Here is a 13881-nt window from a genome sequence, read left to right on the forward strand (position 1 = left end):
TTATATATCTGCCTTTAGAATAGTACTACACTGTTTCAATTATTGTAGCTTTATATGGTTTGAAATCAGAAAATATATATCTTCTAGCTTTGTTATTTTTCAAGATTGTTTTGGGTACCTAGAGTCCATATTCCATATTAGGATAGATTTTTTCTGAAAAATAAATATATAAATATATGATAGTTTCACCTAAAAAAAATAGAAAAAAAATATTATCTGGTAAGAAAGAAAGCAAAAAGAAATATTGAAATGTTATCTTTAAGTCATCAAAAGCTTGGTATCAGACAAATGAAACTGTTATGTGAGATTATCATTTTTAATTTTGGATAATTTGCTATAATACTAGATGTCAACCACTAAGCCAAGCATGGGAAGGAGGGGTTGGGAGGGAATGGGGTGGGGATCGGGTGCGGGCTGACTGGGCGATGTGTGCATGTATGTCTACAAAAGTTTGTATCCCACTATGATGTATGAATACAGTGCACCAATAAAATAAATAAAAAAAAGAAAAAAAAAAGAAATAGAAAGTAATACAGCAAATGTTAACTGTATTTCCATTTATTTATTTACTAGTTTAAAACTCCGTAAGGCTTATCCTTTTAAATTTTAAATTTAATGATTATTTTCATAGTCATGACTATAACAAAAGTAAATTATGATGACTCTGACTTTCTTTATATTTTATTATGTCTATAAAGAGAATTACTGGTATTAAAGGTCAGGTCCGGTTGCAGGAATGCTTCATAAACACAGATTGCTTTCAGTCGTGTTATTTCCTCAACGAGAGATAAAGACAACTTTAACTCTTTATAATCCACAGTAAGCCAGGCATGGTCGCACACGCTTGTAATCCCCGCGCTTGGGGGGTGGAGACAGGAGGATCATGCAGGTTTGAAGCCAGCCGCGCTGGCTTAAGAGACCCTGTTTCCAAATAAAAATATAAAATAGGTCTGGGAGTGTAGCCCAGAGGTAGAAGGGTTTCCAGGAACCCCAGTACCACCACCCAAAAATAAATAAATAAAAATATACACTTGAATATTTTAAGCAAATCCACTTATATAACAAATCAATTGTTAGCACATATTAATTACAATTGAAATTTAAGATCTCAAGATACATGAAAGATTGCAGAAAAAAGTTACACAGTTTCTAAATTTTCTCAATTAGTGTATCCATTTTGTTTTCAGCTAATCCTCATATGTGTGTAGACTGGTGTCCCTTAAAATCAAATGCTAATGAAACCCATACTACCACATGTGATATATTCCAAGAAGAAAGAAAAGCAGGCACAGAAGCCTTGAAAGAGGGATGAACCCAGTAGATTCAAGCGATAACAAGAAGGGAAATTTTCTGGTCTTATTTTCATAGTCGATAGCCATACCACATTATAACAAAAAGAAGATGTAGAGCAATTGGAATTCTTACACACTGCTGGTCAAATACAAAATGGTATTGTCACTTGGGGAAAGAATTTGGCAGTTTCCTCTACTTCTGCACTGACTGTACAACCCCACAATATCATACCTCAGTATTTACCCAAGAGACAGAAAAACTTACTTTCATACAAAGCCTATCCATGAATATTGGTAGTAGCTTGAGTTATAATCATTCCAAACTGGAAAAGACAAATACCTTCAACAGATGAAGTGATAAACTGGGGTACATGTGCATGTGTGTGTAATGAAATAATGTCCAGCAATAAAAAGGTACAAACTACTGACACCTGTGCCAATGTGCATGAACTCAAACACATTGTGTCAGGTGAAAAAGCAAGACTCATAGCCAGGCGTGGTGGCGCACACTTATGATCCCAGCGTTTGGGAGGCTGAGACAGGAGGATCCTGATTCGTGGACAGCCTCAGCTACTTAGGGCCTTTGCAACTCAGTGAGACCCTGTTTCAAAATAAAGAATAAAAAATAGAGCTGGGGTGTAGCTCGGAGGTAGAATGCCCCTGAGTTCCATCCCCAGTACCAAAAAAAAAAAAAAAAAAAAAAAAAAAAGCAAGACTCAAAAAGCTTTGTACTAAGTTGGTTGTGGTGGTACACACTTGTAATCCCAGCATTTGGGAGGCTGAGACAGGAGGTTCCGGGCTAGGGACAGCCTCACTACTACTTAGTGAGATCCTTTGCAACTCAGTGAGACCCTGTTTCAAAATAAAGAAGAAAAAATAGGGCTGGGGTGTCGCTCAGAGGTAGAGCGCCCCGGGTTCCATCCCCAGGACCGTAAAAAAAAAAAAAAAAAAAAAAAGGCTTTGTAGTATATTAGTATATGATTCCATTTATATGGCATTTGGAAGAGGCAAAAGTACAGGGACAGAAAACAGATCCGTGGCTACGGAGACTGGAGGTCCTGAAGGAAGCTCACTACAGAAAGGCATTAGGGAATTTGGGGCTTTTGATGGAACTGTTTCATGACTTATTGCAATACTTTTCTATCAGTGCATGCATTTCCCAAAACTTGCACAATGGAACACAAATATGCATGCACATGCACAGGGTATATTTTACTACATTTTAAGTATACCACAATTTAAGAAAAGTAAATGGAGCTGTGATGGCACACGACTGTAATTCCAGTACTTGGGAGGCTGAAACAGGAGGATCTCAGGTTCGAGGACAGCCTTAATAACATAGAAAGGTCCTCAGCCACTTAGTGAGACCCTGTTTCAAAATAAAATAGAGTTGGGCTGTATCTCAGAGGTAGGATGCCCCTGGGTTCAATCTCCAATACTCCCCCCCCCAAAAAAAAAGAGTAAATGGATGAGAATAATTCAAATGTATAATCATATTGCTGGCATCCATTACTCCTTTCCTTTTTTCCTTTTTTTTTTTTTTTTGGTGGTCGGGGGGGGACTGGGGATGGAATCCGGAGTCATTCTATCTCTGAGCTACACCTCCATCCCAATTTTAGTTTTATTTTGAAACAGGGTCTTGCTTAGGTTGACGAGAGTCTCACTGCTGAGGCTGTCTTTGAATCTGTGATCCTCCTATCTCAGCCTCCCAAGGGCCAGGATTTCAGGAGTGTGCCACCATGCCCGGCTAAGTATTTCTCTTCTAATACCTATAGTTATTCATTTCATCACTCTTTATCAAAGTACTTATTATAATGATAAAGTAGTGATACTTCCATGGTGTTTAAAATAATATGACAGTGGTAAATTGTTATGAATAAAAATAGACCTATTTTTTATTCTTTATTTTGAAACAGGGTCTCACTGAGTTGCAAAGGGCCTCACTAAGTAGCTGAGGTTGTTCGCGAACCGCGATCCTCCTGTCACAGTTTCCCAAATGCTGGGATCACAAGCGTGCGCCACCAGGCCTGCGGCACAGCTACTTTTAAAAGGGAAGGTTAGGGGGGGACAAGGAGACCTGTCAACCCAGTGTCTGGGTTGCAAAGTGGTCAATCTTGGTTTTGAATAAGGTCTGAGAAGACCGTCAGGAAACGCACTGAAGTGCTGGGAAGGCGGAATAACCAGTGTTCGCTTCCCCACTCTAAATTCATCATTTCTTCTCTGCGCTGCGCTAAAGGAGCCGAACTCCTTTGGGCGAGCGAGATTCGAGGCTTCGTCGGCAGAGGGCGCTGCGGAGACACTGCCGAGTCCAGGTCCTCTGAGCTTAGGTTTGCTTATTCATCCACTGGGGCTGTCAGTCGCACGTGGTGGGGACATCGTACGGATCCTCCCCAGATGTGATGGGCTAAGTAATGCCCCCCTCCCAGCAAAAAAAATCCATATGCTGAAGTCCCTAGTGCCTCAGACAGTGACTGGAACTTGGAAGAGATCATTAAGATTCAGTAGAGTCATTAGTGTCGGCCTTCATCCAGTATGGTTGGTGGCCCTCGAAGGAGACGGAGACACCCCTCCCCCAGAGAAGACCACGTGAAGGCACCGGGGGAAGAAAGACAACCACGAGCCAAGACAGAGGCCCTCAGGAGAAACCAGTCCTGCCGACACTTGTCTCGCATTGTGAGGAAGTAGATTTCGGTTGTTCAAGCCACTCGGTCTGTTCAGGTAACACCAGCAGGCTAAGACACCAGCTGGGCCCACAGGAGGCCCGCTGGCAGCTCTCAGCCCAGCCTAGCCCAGTGACTGGCTTCCTGTAAGCTTTTGATGTCCTGGAGCCTGCACAGGACCTTCCACCAACCCGCTCCTCCTACACTGTGGGCCATTGGCCAGCCTCACCTGCAGGCTCCTGAGGGCGTTTCCTGCTTGCCAGCCTCGTCCTGGCCAACCACAGCCTCAGGCTCCCAACAGAGCAGTTTCCTGCTCATCCGGTGACTGTAGAAAAGCCCTGGCCTGGGGCAACCCAGCCAACTGGCCCAAGACCCCATGGGCTACAACCACATCTCCCCCAGCGAGCCCAGATTCCACCTCGAGAAGAGGGGCCCATTCTATGTGTCTTTCTTCTAGGTACTTTTATTGGCCCTACAGTTTGTTTGTTTGTTTGTTTGTTTTTATGGTACTGGGGATGGAACCCAGGGGTATGTATGTGTGTGTGTGTGTGTGTGTGTGTGTGTGTGTGTGTATTTAGTTAAAAGACTAACTAAGGGGGTGAAGACCACTTTTTTTTTTTTTTTTTTGCGGTAGGTCCTAGCCGGGTGTGGTGGTGGACACCTGTAATCCCAGCATTTGGGAGGCTGAGACAGGAGGACTGGGGTTTGCAGATAGGCTCAGCTACTTAGTGAAGCTCTTTGCAACTCAGTGAGACCCTGTTTCAAAATAAAGAATAAAAAATAGAGCTGGGGGTGTAGCTTGGAGGTGGAATGCCCCTGGCTCACCCTTACCAAAGCCAGGTGGGCAGAGGAACTCCAGGAAATGTAGTTTAGTCTAGCCAAGTCTACCCATTATAAGGAGGGGCAGAACAGGAATTTGGCCTTAGGCAGTGTGAAGACCCAGCCCCACTCCTGTTACTACATTTCCTCTCTCTACAGGCACAAGGTACTACAACTTTCACCCCTAGTCCAGGTGACATGTAACTCCAGCTGAAGCTCACCAGGTTGGCCTTGAGGCTGAAAAATCACAAGTTGATCTAGATTCTAAGTGGCAAATACCGCAGTTGTGGGAGGTGGGATGAGGAGGGATTATGGCATTTTCCTCTGAAAGAAGAGGCTTCTGGGGGGCCACAGGAGAGGGTAGGCAGTGCTGGTGCCTGTTTGCTCTGATGCTGCTGAAACAGGGGTTTCTTGAGAAGAAACCCGGCGTTTCCTTAAGATGAAAGGGAGTTTCTTGAGAAGAAACTCAGCGTTTCCTTACTGGGTTCTTGTCTATGGTGAGCAAAGAATGACACCCGCAGACCGCAGGAAGGGGAGTAAAAGGTTTATTGGAAGCATCAGGGAATAGGCCAAAGTGACAGAACACCCCTAAGAGGCTGTCGGGACTCTAGTGCCCAGCAGCTGCCTTCAGGACAATACTTGAGGGTAGCCCAAGCCAAATGCCTTCAGTTGCAAGCTACTTTCTCCCAGAGTCCACGCGATCTGCCAGAAAGGAAGTGTAGGTCACCCCTAGGGGCCCTGGTCAGCCTTGATGTCCAGTGGAGGCCTTCAGGTCACTACCCGAGTGTAGCCCGGGCCACGTACCTTCAGTTGCACTCTACCTTCTCTCAAAGCTAACACGACCTGCAAGAGAGAGAGAAGCTCCCCAACAGGGAGGGGTTCCCAGAGTGGGTAACCATCTTGGTGACTGCGCTAGGGGTTTATATATGTCTGCATGTCCTCTATTGCTTGGAGTTTGGGATTCTGGGAAGCAGCTCTCATAATTTGCATAGGGTATTTGCATGTCCTTTGAGGGGTCTCCTTTCAGTAGGAGTGTCAGACTTGCTCCAGTGATGTCTCCTGGGTTTGTTGATTAGTAAACAGATGGTTTTGTGAAGCTTTGAACCTTGGAAGAGCTGATATTCATCGACCCTCAGGAAATTAAGCTTTTTTCTTCCAAGGCCTCTTCCCTATCTGCCTATTTCCTTCTACGTCCTCACTGCTGTATCAACAAACCTAGACCTTTCTAGGTTGGAATGTAAGGCCTCTCCTTCCCACCTAGGGTGACCAAACCTCCTGGCTTGCCTGGCCAAAGTGTTCCCTAAGACATGGGACTTTCTATGCTACAAATAGGAAAATGCCGGGCAAACCAGGACCCCAGAAGGTAGCCATCCTGAGACTATCCCAGCAACTACATTGTCTGGAAGGACAAGGAAACAGAGAGTTGACATGCTCAGATTTCATCTGTACTATTTAAATCTACTTTGAATCTACTAAATAGACCTTTTACTTCAGGATAAAATCAGTTGTGTTATTGTAAATTGTAATTTTTGATAAAGTATACTTTCAATTTTATATATATTTTAGCCATTAGTATTGATTCCCATCAAAAGATGGTAGAAGTTGGGTAGATGGTATATACCAATAACCCCAGTATGAGGGAGGCTGAGATAGGAGGATGAGGCCAGCCTTAGCAATTTAGCAAGACCCTCAGCAACTTAGCAAGCCCCTGTTTAAAAATTTAAAAAGAAAACATATTGGTATAGCTTAGAGGGAGAATGCCCCTGCATTTAATTTTCAGTACCAAAAAAGATGGTAGAATATTTACCATAAACTCAATTAATGGATAATTAATATGAAGTAGTCTCACATCCAAAATTACATTAGGTCTGTCATATACTTCTTTCTTTCCTTCCTTTATCTCTCTCTCTCTCTCTCTCTCTCTCTCTCTCTCTCTCTCTCTTTCTTTCTTTTTTTTGCCCCAGTGCTGGAGATGGAACCCAGAGCCTTGTACTGTAATGGTGCCACACCAAAACTATAACAGTGCCCTCGTTGAGCACCAAAACTGTAATGGTGTGAGATGTAGCCATGGGTTCTTGTTCTTAGCTATTTGTAGAAAAGAATAGCCAAAACTGCTGTAAGCTTAAACAATTTTTATTATTACAAAGGCAGAAGGAAGGGACAGAATGAAGCACTGCATTAAAGAAATAAATGCAGTGGAGTGATTTGAAAATAAGTCACCGAAGTTTTTGATAGAGAACAGTTTTTATAAAGAATTTTATCTCCTATCTTTGCTTTACCAGTCCTCTTTCTGACTCAACATAGGTGTTGATCTGTCAGGGCAAGTCTTTTGATGTGATTATGAGGATTCATCCTGCTTAACCAAAAGCTTTCTTCCTGCAAATGTGGGCCTGCCCTGGTCTCTGGTGTAAGACCAAATCTTTAAGACCCCAAAATGTGTTACTTGAAGTCAGGGATCTCATGGTATCTACTTCTTTGAGGAAGACCTTACCATCCTCCGGCATCCTTGGGGAATTTTAGCCTGTTTGCTAGAAGCTGTTTATTATGTAAACATGTCTTTAAAATAAGGAGACCCTGGTCTTTTGTGTTCTTGTTAATCACTTTTGGTGCCAGGAACTCTGCAGGGTTTCTTCCCTGCCTGAGTGCCTGTGCCTTACCCAAGTTCTGACTACTTTTTTACATTTGAGATTTGTACCAGTATTGGGAAGAGGCATCAAAATGTATTAATGTGCCAGTATTGGAAAATTGCTTTGATAATTTCCAAAGTGTAAAATATAGTCAGAGCCTGGGTGCTGTGCAAGCACTCAGGCAGGGAGGGGGCTGCAGCGATGACAATGCAGAGTTCCTCTCTGTCTTTGCCCTTCATTCTAATCATTAACCTATAGTAAGAGTCTTAGAGTCAACTGAAGCCTTTAGCCCTAAAATTACAATAGAGGCAACCGGTGCCTCTGTTTACCTCCTTTCCTCTGTGATCTGGCCTGGACATAGGAAAGGTAAACTTTGTGTGCGGCTTCAAAGCACCCTAGTTGATGAGCAACCAATACTGCCCAGTACAATAGAGACAAGGGCCAGGTAGATTCTTGACCCTTTCACTTAGTAAGTGCACTGTCCAGAGACAAAGAGGCACCACCTGGATAAGGAATAAGTAACTAGCCCATTGCCTTGGTAACGCTGATGAGGAAGATACCAATACAAAATCTATTTAAGGGTTGGGGTCCCCAAAAGGGGCCAGAGTTCCATTTTCGGGCTCTCCAGCATGCAGGTCAGCATGCTGCTTTTTCCTTCTCTTCTCTATTTCCTACTGCTCTATTTCCTACTGATTTTGTAATAAAGATTTGTTAAAGCTGCACTGAGCTGCCTGTTAGTTTTAATTTTTCTATTTAATCAACCTTAGTTGAATAAGAAAAAGAACCCCCATCATTCAAACCATAACAAGATTAATTTCCCATACATTAATACCAAAGCCATTTTCCAGTACCAGCACAGCACATGCTACACAAGTGCTCTACCACCAAGCTACATCCCCAGCCCCATACATTTTCTCTATAAACAAAAATGTTAAAAATAACTTCCTCAGAATTTTCAGATTATTTCAGTGCCAACAAAAACTACAGTTATCAAGGGGAAGAGATAGTGTATGTAGATAAATTTAACACAAGGAGATGGGGACGTCTAGACCTTCAGCAGCTGCCACTAGGCTTTTGGGATTTTTGTTGTTGTTTTGTTTTGTTTTTCATTATTTCAGTTCTCCTTTTCTCTCCTTTATTCTTTTGTGTCGAATGGCTGATAATTAGTTCAATGTCTAAAAAGCAGGCAATAAATAAGAACAAGAGAGAAGTAATGTTTTAGCTAGGCGTGGTGACACATGCTTGTAATCCCAGGGCTTGAGAGGCTGAGACAGAAGGATTGCACAGGTTCGAAGCCAGCCTCAGCTACTTAGTGAGACCCTGTTTCCAAATAAAGAATAAAATAGGTCTGGGAGTGTAGCCCAGAGGTAGAAAGACCCCTGGCTTCTGTTAGATGAATTAGGTTCTTACTTCAGGAGCCCCATAAGCTAAGTTTCCTGAAAGGCCCTGGTCTGACCAGTTAAGCTGCCATCCCCCTCTGACTGCACCTGGTCATTTACCTGGAAGACCTGCCCCCTCCTGGTGCCCTTGGCCAATCAGTGAAAGGGACATTCCCCACTGACCCCGAGCCAATTACCTGGCCACAAGACTCCGTCCCATGGGACTCTAGCCAATTAGTTCAAAGGGCATTTCTCCTAGCATATTAGCCCCCAATCTGTAACCCCAAACCCCTATATAACCCTGATCTCAGCACAGGCTCCCTCTCTTCCTGGATTCTTCTTTCTCTCTCTCCCCCTCTGTCTCTCTCTCTCTCTTTCTCTCTCTCCATGTTTCTTCCTTTCATACCGGCCCCTCCAATAAATCTCTTGGCTACAAGGTGGTCTCTGGTGTGGTCAAACTTTGTCCTTTCAGCTTCCACACCCAGTACCACAAAAAAAGAAAAAAAAGGGGGGGAGAAAGAAAAGTTATGTTCTGATCCTAGAATCTCAGGTTCACTCATGCCAAGTTTTGAAACAATCCCAGCAGCCATCAAGACCCTGCACTGGCCATTCCCTACTGGAGGGGACACGCGTGCCCTGTGTTGAGAGCAGTGGTAGAGCCAGCGTGCAATCCCAGCACTTGAGAGGCTGAGACAAAAGGATCATAGGGTCAAGGCCAGCCTCAGCAGCTTTAGCAAGACTCTGTTTCCAAATAAAATATAAAATAGGGTTGGAGGTGTAGCTCAGAGGTCGAATACCCCTGGGGCCGATCCCCAGTACACCACACACACACACACACACACACACACACACACACACCAAACACACACACACACACACACACACACACACACACACACACCCAGAGTGATGGTGAAAGTATAAAAATATTTGCCAGAAGGAAACCCCTGCCAAAGCCAAAGCCAAGGCAAAGGCTTTGAAGACCAAAAAGGTGTTGAGAGGTGTCAACAGCCACAAAAAGAAGATCCACACATCACCAAGCTTCTGCCCCAGACACTGCAGCTCTGGAAGCAGCCCAAATACCCCAGGAAGAGCGCCCCCAGGAGAAACAAGCTTGGCCACTCTGCCATCATCAGTTCCCCCAACCACTCAGCCATGAATAAGATAGAAGACAACACACTGTTATCGGATGTCAAGGCCAACAAGCACCAGATCAAACAGGCTGTGAAGAAACTCTATGACATTGCCGGGCGTGGTGGCGCACACTTGTAATCCCAGCGCTTGGGAGGCTGAGACAGGAGGATCTCACGGGTTCGAAGCCAGCCTCAGCTACTTAGTGAGGTTCTCGGCAACTTAGTGAGACCCTGTTTCCAAATAAAGTATAAATTAGGTCTGGGAATATAGCCCGGAGGTAGAAAGCTCCTGAGTTCCACTCCCAGTACCATAAAAAATAAAAAATAAAAAATAAAGAAACTCTATGACATCGACATCACCAAGGTCAACACCCTGGTCAGGCCTGGTGGAGAGAAGGCATACCTCGACTGGCTCCTGAGTATGATGCTTGGATGTTGCCAACAAAATTGAGATCATCTAAACAGAGTCCAGTAGGCTAATTCTAAACATAAAGTTTTTCACTATGTAAAAAAAAAAAAAGTATTTGTCAGTATGTATTTGTTTGTTTGTTTATTTATTTATTTTTATGGTGCTGGGGTTGGAACCCAGGGGATTTCTACCTCCAGGCTGCACTCCCAGACCTATTTTATGTTTTATTTGGTAACAGGGTCTCACTAAGTTGCTGAGTCTCACTAAGTAGCTGAGGCTAGCTTCGAACCTGCGCGATCTTCCTGTCTCAGCCTCCCAAGCGCTGGGATTATGAGCGTGCGCCACTACGCCTGGCTCAGTGTTTATTTTTCATAGTAAAATTAAGTGGGAAGATTCAAAGTCCCACAATCTATAGATTCAGAAAAACAACTAATGATAAGAGCTGATACCCAGACAGCATCACTGTGTGCTGTTCCAAGCACTTTCCAACTATCAGCTCATTTTCTAAGAGGACACTGAAAGTGTTTGACTATCACCTTCAGTTATATTGCCTTTCCAGGGGCAATAATGAAGTTAGACGCAAAGAAATTGATAAGGGCTCAGAAGTAGAGCCAAGACTGAATCAAAAAAGAACATCTGTTTATAATAAAGACCCAGATACAGGAAGCAGACATCTTCAAAGAGCATGAAACAAAGGCAGTACAAGAATCTGAAAACAGGATCTGGGCTATCCTGGAAATAGTTCCCAGGCCCTAGAGGTTAACCTCAATCGCGAGTTCCTTAGCAAGGAGGAATAGACATTGACATTAGGACCTAAAATTGCAGAACCTACAGATAGGTTCAGTCATTCTTAACTTTCTTTGCCGTTTTCTTCATGAAATTCTAAATTATGGAATTCTTCTGGTCATATGTATGTGTTGATAGCTGCATATTATCAGAGGGAATGGACCCTACTGGATAATAACCACCCCGGTGCTGGTGCCTTGTCTGGAGTATTTCCAGTGTATGTTGGCAGGTATGAATGTTTCAGATCCATCCTGGCACAGACGATGGGATAGATGTGCATTTGTGAGTCTGATAGTTGGCCCTGGGGTATTTAAGGGCAGATGACCTACCTAGTGGCTCAGAGGGCAGGAGCAACTTACCTTGTCCGAGCTCACTGAGAGCGTGTAAGACTACAGACGACTATACCCAGAGCCTAGCAAGGGCCCAACGGGCCAAACAAAACCCTCCGCCCCATACTAGAGATACCCAAACTTTCCTCCTCTGAAGTGCCATCTTGGCTAGGGAAGAGGAAGAGAGGGAAATGCCTGGAAGATTGAACTTTACCTAAAAGAGATTAGGTTGGCTAAAGGAGTCTCTAGACTTTCAGTGAACAGATCTAGGGAATGTTTTGCTGCCCTGGGGAGTTAACCCAGGGCCTCATGGATGGTAAGCACAAACTCTCCTGAAACGATTGCCCAGCCTCAATATTGTTATTAATAAATTCACATTAACATCTTACACTCATATTTACATTCAAATAATTTTTCTTATTTTGTGTTTATATTTTCTCTTATACTGATATCTTATTTCTAAAAATTAATAAATTTCCCTATTTTCTTAATTTTATAATGTACATAAAATAATTTCAAAATCACAACACCATTATTACTATTAATAATATACCCACTGAGAGACATGTAAGATTTTTTTTGGAGCCAGGCTTGGTGGTGCACACTTGTAATTTTAGTATTCCAGAGGCTGAGACCGGACCATAGATTCACAGCCAGCCTCAGCTTAGTGAGGCCCTTCACAACTTAGTGAGACCCTGTTTCAAAAATAAAAAGACTAAAAACTAGGGCTAGGGGTCGCTTGGAGGTACAATACCCCTGGGTTCCATTCCCAGTACTGCAAAATAAATAAATAAATAAATAAATAAATAAATAAATAAATAAATAAATGGCTGAGGTATAGCTCAGAGATAGAATGCCCCTGGACTTAATTCCTAGTACTGCAAAAAAAAAAAAAAAAAAAAAGAAAGAAAGAAAGAAAGAAAGAAAGGAAAAGATTAATTTGTATTTCTTTTTGTTCTTAGAATAAATTCCACTAAGTATATACAATAAGAATATTATATTTGAAAGTTTCTTGGAATAATGCTTTTCTTTGTGTAATTATTTTCAATTCAATATACAGCTAAGGTTCATATACTTCTCTTTGTACTTAATTTTAAGTTTTTTTGTTTGTTTGTTTGTTTTTAGTATGGTACTGGGGATGGAGCCCAGGGGTATTCTACCTCTGAGCTACCCCCCCAGCCCTATTTTTTGTTTTTGTTTTATTTTCTTTATTTTGAAACAGCATCTCACTGAGTTGCAAAGGGCCTCACTAAGTACCTGAGGCTGTCCTCAAACCGCAATCCTCCTGTCTCAGCCTCCCAAATGCTGAAATTACAAGTGTGTGCCACCATGCCTGGTTTAATTTTAGGGTTTGATTTTATTTCTAATTGTATTTAGAGAATTTGTAAAACATTTATAGGTTTTGAAAATCACAACTACACTGGGCATGGTGGAGCACTTTATAATCCCCGCGCTTGGGAGGCTGAGACAGGAGGATCGCACAGGTTCGAAGCCAGCCTCAGTTACTTAGTGAGGTTCTCAGCAACTTAGTGACACTCTGTTTCCAAATAAAGTATAAAATAGGTCTGGAGTGTATCCTGTGGGTAGAAAGCCCCTGGGTTCCATCCCAGTACCACTAAAAAAAATAAAAAAAAAAAAGGAGAAAGAAGAAAATCACAATTATGCAGAAGGTCTACATAGAGAGGTCTCTCTCAGATTCGCCGGCTCCACCCCCATACGTAACCACTTTTGTTAGCTTCTGACCTATCTTTTCTATATCTCTTCTTGTTAAAACGTATTATGTGTGCGCAGTACGTAATCTCCCCGTCTTCCTTACAGATGCCATGGCATACTGGATACACTCCTCTGGACTTGCTTTTTTCACTTAGCAAGGACACCTAGAAGTGATTCCCTACCATCTCCCATTCTGCCGCACAGCTGCAAAGCCCCTTGCGGTCAGCACCTCAGCTCTGAAGGCCTGGCACGGGCCTGGCACCTGCTTTCAAGGGCAATTCGCTCCCATGCTGAGCCCACTGGTGCAGCAGCCCTCTCCCCCACACCCGTGGGCTTCTCCACAGACTCTGGAATGGCAGCTCAGCTACCCTAGAGTGCATTTTTTTCTGGGGATGGAATCTGGAATCCAGGGGCATGCTACCTCCGAGCTACACCCCACCCCTAATTTTTATTCTTTATTTGGAAACAGGGTCTCAATAAGTTGCAGAGGGCCTCCCTAAGTAGCTGAGGCTGGCCACGAACCTGCCATCCTCCTGTCTCAGCTTCCCAAGTACTGGTATTACAAGTGGGCGCCCACAAATCTCCTTAAGAAAGAGTCCCGTGCAGGCACTGCTGACCTTATATGGGTGTAAAATCGCCATTGGAATAGTCAGTTAATGTGTGCCCAGCTCTAGAATCTATATAATTTTACACATGTAAATTGATACATGATAAATGTTATATAGTTATGGACT

The 13881-nt window shown here is 43.2% G+C and overlaps 1 pseudogene across 1 annotated transcript; it reads left to right on the plus strand.

The window, feature by feature from the left end:
* Nucleotides 1-3824: 3824 nt before the first annotated feature.
* LOC308264073 (large ribosomal subunit protein uL23-like) lies at nucleotides 3825-10371 on the plus strand (annotated as a pseudogene). The gene is made up of 3 exons: nucleotides 3825-3965; nucleotides 9718-10007; nucleotides 10248-10371. The product of its transcript is annotated as a large ribosomal subunit protein uL23-like (transcript).
* Nucleotides 10372-13881: the final 3510 nt, after the last annotated feature.

This window comes from Muscardinus avellanarius (genome assembly GCF_963383645.1).
Source record: "Muscardinus avellanarius genome assembly, chromosome: 6".
Classification (NCBI taxonomy): domain Eukaryota; kingdom Metazoa; phylum Chordata; class Mammalia; order Rodentia; family Gliridae; genus Muscardinus; species Muscardinus avellanarius.